Source organism: Enhydra lutris, unplaced genomic scaffold (genome assembly GCF_002288905.1).
Source record: "Enhydra lutris kenyoni isolate GAN:26980312 unplaced genomic scaffold, ASM228890v2 scaffoldscaffold49, whole genome shotgun sequence".
Classification (NCBI taxonomy): Eukaryota; Metazoa; Chordata; class Mammalia; order Carnivora; family Mustelidae; genus Enhydra; species Enhydra lutris.
Window position 1 is genome coordinate 3551178 of NW_019154133.1, and position 6445 is coordinate 3557622.

The following is a 6445-nucleotide window of genomic DNA, read 5'->3' on the forward strand; positions in this document are numbered from 1 at the left end:
GTGAATAGTATATCTAATTGTTTTAATGATATAGTTAGTCGTATTTTACTAGATAGTAATTCCTGGTTTTACATTAAAAATGTTTTCTAATCATCTTTCACTTATATTAAAACTTTTTCTTTTTTATTTTATTTATTTGACAGAGAGAAATCACAAGTAGGCAGAGAGGCAGGCAGAGATAGAGGAGGAAGCAGGCTCCCTGCAGAGCAGAGAGCCTGACGCGGGGCTCGATCCCATGACCCTGGGATCATGACCTGAGCCGAAGGCAGAGGCCCTAACCCACTGAGCACCCAGGCACCCCAATTTTAAAAGTTTTTAATAGGGACTTTGTCATAAAGTTTACATTATTTTTTGTGGTCAAATTTATCAGCTTTTTGCTATGGTTCTGACTTGGTATCTTTTTTAAAATGCCTGTCATTCCCCAGAGATCATAAAAATATTTATGCACATTTTCTTGTAATATTATCATAATTTATTTTTTCCTACCAGCTCATAATCTATCTACAAGTTATACTGCAATGTGTGAGGAAAAATCTCACATTATAAAACCAGGTGGGAAAACAATATGAAACAAACAAACAAAATGATGCATAGAAAAAAATTAAATATATTAAAACAGTAACAGAGTTGTCTTTGGGTTGGGAGATTAGATGTGATTTTTCTTCCATGTAATTGTTTCTATGTTTCAGATTTTAGATAGTGTTGGTTATATTTGTTAACACATGATGGCTTTTATGTTTTTCTTTCTGCCCAGGACAGTAACCATCCTTTTCCCCCTCTCTCCTGGTGTCTGATGAAGGCCTTCAATCACAACATTCCACCATTGGCCACATATGTGGGCTCACGAAATCCCTTCCCTGGGATTTCCCTAACTGCTGCATATGGCAAAGAGCTTCCCTGCCCATGGTCACAAGGCTGACAGGTATGTGGCCAGAGCTGCCAATAGACCCAGTTCTAGCTGACCAGATAATGAAACAAATGACACACACTTAGGGAAAGACAGAGGCAGAAAGACAGGACCACACATCATGTAAGCCCGCGATCTAATTTTCCCCAAGCTCAGACTCATTTGCAGTTGAGTTACCTGGACTGATAAATCCCTTCCCTCCTCCATTGTTTTTTTCGTTGTTGTTGTTTTTGTTTTTGTTTTTTTCTTTAAAGTACCTAGGATTTCAGTTACTAGTACCAGAAGGGGCCTGGATAAAAAATTGAAAAAAAAAAAAAAAACTATAGGGAAAAAGAAGATGAGAGAAAAGCTTCAGAGATATGAAAATATCATTAGTAGGAAATAAATTCGCATTTAGACTAAAGCAATCCTTGCTTTGTAGAAAGGGACACTGATATGAATAATATAAAAGAGCAACTACTTGGTTTATAGCCAGTAGGGCCTCTTATTACCAAAGAGAGAGCTAGTAACATAAGATGGTAGCAAGTATACGCATAATTTCATAATTTTTGCATTTCCAGAAAACCAGAGATGGGTCCTGAAATTAAGGGTGATGATGATAGAAACAGAGGTTGTGGTCCCAAGATACAGCACCTCAAACTAGCTTTGAAGAGATGTCTATAAATAAACATACATACATACATACATGTAAAAATAAACATATGTACATACCTTTGTAGGCATATATATATCAGATTCCATTTGTAGATTTTAATAATGGGCATTTGGCTTAATTATAAAATGGACTTCAGGTCAATATCACATCATAAAACCCAAGAGTGAGAAGACCTGAAAGAATATATGTCATTCATCTTAAAGTTGTGAACCCTGCAGAAATTACGGGATTTAACTTGTGTCCCATAGTAGGAATCCCCAGAACAGGATTTGGACGCAAGCCTCTGGGACACCAGCCCTGTGTCCTTTCCATGGTTTAAAGTGCCCATATGAGATGACAATATGAGATCACACACACACACACACACACACACACCACAAACACCCCAAAATAGCGAATATATGTTACATTACAAAAGACAGTTATTCTATCATTTTTATACTTGTTTAAAAAAATTCAAGACTCTGGGAGGTATTTCAAAGAACCATGTTGAAAGTACATTGTGTTGTTAAAGAGAGCTTAACTTAATTGCTCATGGAAGAAACATTTCTCTGGGTGGAGGTTTATGCTTGACTTACACAGGCTTTCAGCCTGAAGGTTGTAATAAATGAGTGATTCTCTTAGCCTTAATCTGTTTTTCATATGGCGGGATGACAGTCATCATCTGAAATCATTTTTAAGTTTCCCAGAAGTGTGGAAAAACTAACCTAATCTTACTTTTATAAACTGTTTAAATTTTTTTTTAAGATTTTATTTATTTGACAGAGAGAGACACAGAGAGAGAGGAGCACAAGCAGGGGAAGCAGGAGAGGGAGAAGCAGGCTTCCTGCCGAGCAGGGAGCCCGTATAAACTGTTTAAAGGGCAAAATTTTACTTTTAGTTTTAAAATAACTTTTTAGAAGGAGCTACCATTCACAAGGAATCCCATGATTGAAGGTTGACGAAGACACGAAAGAGCTGCTGCTGATGAATAAAAAAGTCTGTTGCATTTTTGCCATGGTTATGGGTCTGCCTCAATGGATAGCCAAATTTGATTTGGGGAGGGGAGCATGATTATTGTATTTCTGAAGACTGAATTATAAAAAATTGAACAGAATGTTAAACTGAGCCTGAATTTTTTTTTTTTTTTTTTGGCTATGGTTTTTCGGATATTTTTTTTTTTTTTTTTTTTTTTAATGCTCTGGGTATCATTGGGGCTCAGAACTCAAAGGTTGAAGAATTATAAGAAATCAAGCATAAGGCAGCAAGTTGTTCTGTGTTTATGGAATGTTTTTTACTGTAAAGCCCATTCTCAGGGCTCCTCATCAATGCTTCTCATGCTGTTTGGCCAAAGCACCCCGGATACAGAGAATGGATCCTAACCAAGGTTAAGAAGACAGAGTTCAGTGTAATGCTTGAGACAGCTGCTGCTGCAAGTTCTCATTCAGATTTTACATTGTTTTCCATATTATTCTTATGTTGGTTTTAATACACTTGTTTATGTTCAATATATATGAAATATTATGTATAGTGAATACATAAAATAAATCATAATAAATATAATTACATATGATTATAAATATAATTGTCATTTAATAAGAAATAAGAAATTAAACATATTAAATATTATTTATGTCTTTAAGTCAAACTTTTAGCACTCTTTACCCCCTCCTCTGCTTAATTTTCCTTTATAGAATTATTGGATCTGTGAAACCATATAGTTCATTTGTTTTCTTTGGTTATTGTCTACTTTCCTCCCCACTGATGGTTATTTTTTTCACTGCTGCACACCAATGCCCAGAACAGAGCCTGGCACGCAGCAGGGCTCAATAAATACATATTGAAAGAATGATGGAATGTTTTATCTGATGATATGTTAAATCAGATTGTCTGGAAGACGTGTTCTTTTCCTATGACTGAGAGACGCGCCTTATCCTCAGTGGGAAGCAGTCCTAGTTTTGGAAAGTAAAAATGTGTTATGTTTAGAGAACATGGGGGACAAAGCAGCAATGACTCCTCCCCATTTGTTTGGCACGGTGAGATATGCTTTTGACTTCTGAGTCCACGAGCACAGGGCATCATGGGCTTACATCATGAGATATTTCTTGATTCCTGATGAATTAGGTAACTTGATTTTACTTCCCACTAAAGGTCCTCTTATTTCATGAGGTTGGTCTTCAGTGGCCTGCACAACGCAGCTTTCCCTGCCCATCTAGATCCTTCTCATCCCTTAAAGCCTAGATTGAGCCAAATTGCTTTTGTGACATTAGTTGCACTTAATGCTCCCAAAATTAAGGCCAATCTTTTTCTCCCATTCAGAGGGCAGTCTCTCAGGCCCAACGGGGCCAGCGAATGGATGTATATGAGCTCTGTGGAGGTGTCCTGAGAGAAAGAACAAGCTGATTTCAAAGCGTATATAGCAATTTTGAGAGAAGTACAATGGTGTAAATCAGCACCTCTTCTACTAATCCACAAATACAATCACTGACTGACTTAACTCTGTTTTTCTGCTCAGTTCTCAGGAAAACATTTACTTTCTTTCATCTATGGCAATTTCAGACATAAAAAGCTTTATCCTTGGCCTGACCATAGCCCCTTGGTAAGATGTAGTCAGGCTTTAAAAGCATGGTCCTGCCAGTTGTTGACAGTTCTGAGTTTACTAAAGAGAGCTACCCTGTTATTCTTTGAGAGTAACCCATGCCATTGTGTTTATATATGTTGCTATCAATATATTTAATACAATGAACTTTTACATAGACCTTCTTAGTGCTAGGCACTCATCTGGGATGATTGCACACATTAACTCATTATCCTACAAAAGAAACTGATTATTAGGTAGGTGTTACTATTATCCCCAATTTATGATTATGATCAGATATGATCATATATATATCATATATGATGAGGAAACTGAGGCACAGGGGGGCGGTGAGTAAAGGCATATAGCTGGTAAGTTCTAGAGCCAGGATTCAAACCCAGACACTCTGGCTCCTGAGACCACTGGCTCCACTAGCCCACTTGTCTCACAGCTTTGTTCCCTCCTATCACCCTTCCCATACCTGTCAGCCAACCCCTTGTCCCTGATCTTTTTTCTTCCTGGTCAGAGAAAAACCCCACTGCCTCTCTCTCAAATCATCTCCCAACTACCAAGGTAAATTTCTTGCATTTCGGATGAAGCCACTTCAGTGACCCTTCTTTATTCTTTGGAAACACTCACTAATACTGATTAGTTCACTTCTTGGCTGGCCCCTGCTGTTCCATGCTTTGATCAAACACACCCATCTGTTAAAATGCTCAAACTATTTTCTCTCTCTGAATTCTTGAATGGAATGATTACAAATGAAAAGTTCAACCAGGAAATGCTCAAATCTAAATAAAGTTTGGGGAAGGTGCGGCTGGTGGTGGTGTCTGGAGGGGGTTAAGGAGAGGGTGTGTCCTGAGAAACTGGGTGTAGAAAGCTCTGTTAGAAACTTTCGCTTTTGAAGTCATGAAATACCGTAGGAACTTTGGAAATGGAAAGGAAGGGGTGGGTGCAAGAGGCATTTCAGAAAGAACAATGGATTGGACTTGTGGGCAACTGCCTCTAGGGATAAAGGAGAGAAGGGAGTTAAAATGATACCGCTATTTTGGGCCTGACTGATTATATGAGAATGTCATTACCTGAAATAGGTATATTCAGGAAGCTAATCTGATTCAGGGAGAACAAAAAGTTCATTTTAGCATCTTTGTCATCATCCCAGTGGGAATGTTCAACAGTTGGAAGACACCATAAGTGAGCATTTAATGAGCTCCCTTCAAGTGTCTAACAGGGCACATGATATTAAATCTCCTACAATAATTACAGTGAAAGGAAGCTGAGGGTGAGGACATCTTTTACACTGGCCTCAGGGAGGCACCAGCCAGAGCATTTGGTGAGTTAGAGACTCTTCAGACCTCAACTACAGAGATGGAATTTGGCAAATGATTTGTTTGTAAAGAGTCTGGCTTCCTATATATCCTAATCCCAAATGGTAGCACATGGCTTTTCTTTATGGCTCCTAGAAATCCTCAGAAAGTGACAATGTCATTAGTTATACGGTTATGTGCTTGATTTCCAGACTCTTACTTCAGATTAGTTCTTAAAAATAACAAACTCAGGCAATCTTGAACTCTGGCCCCAGCTGGTTTCTCTGAAGGCCTTGATAGTGGCAGTTCAGTCTAAGGACTGAGCGGTTAGAGCTGAAAGCTTCTAGGACGGTAGCCCTTATTGTCATCAGGCACTTAAGGTAAACACGCAGACCGGAAAGCTGAAAAGACAGAGTTAGCACATCGCCCGGAGTGCTCAATGGGCAGGGGCTACAACGGTGCGGTCAAAGAGGCTGCAGACTGGCAGACAATGTCTTGAACCAGCACGTCGAAAACGCAAAGGAGTCGATGTTTCATATTAGGAAGCGGCCCCAAATCTCAGACTGATACACCTTCTCCGGTTTCACCTAAGGTCAAGAGTAGTCGCATGCCCCGCAGAGACCAGGAAAATGACCTGCGGCAAATCTCTTCCTTCGATGTCTGAGTTTGACCAACAACCCTACTTCCAGCAAAGTCTTCCGCCCACCCTGCAGGAGGAATAATCTGCTGCGGGGTAGCGTTGGCCCCAACGTCTGGGCCAAATGCTGAGAAGCAGCAGATTTGCGGAGGCTGAGGGTAGGGGAAATAAATCCAGTCCGGGTTTTGTCTGAACGGGGGGACCGGAGAGCTGCGAGGAATGGCTCGCGAAGAGGGGGGCGGTGGTGGAAAACACACAACACAAACAGCTCGCGCGGAGGGACGGCAGCTGTAGGCCAGGACCGCGCGGGCGCAGCGGGCCGGGAGAGGCGCGCGCGGGCCCGGCCGCCGGCCGCATGGAGCGCAGCGCGGCCCGCGGCTCC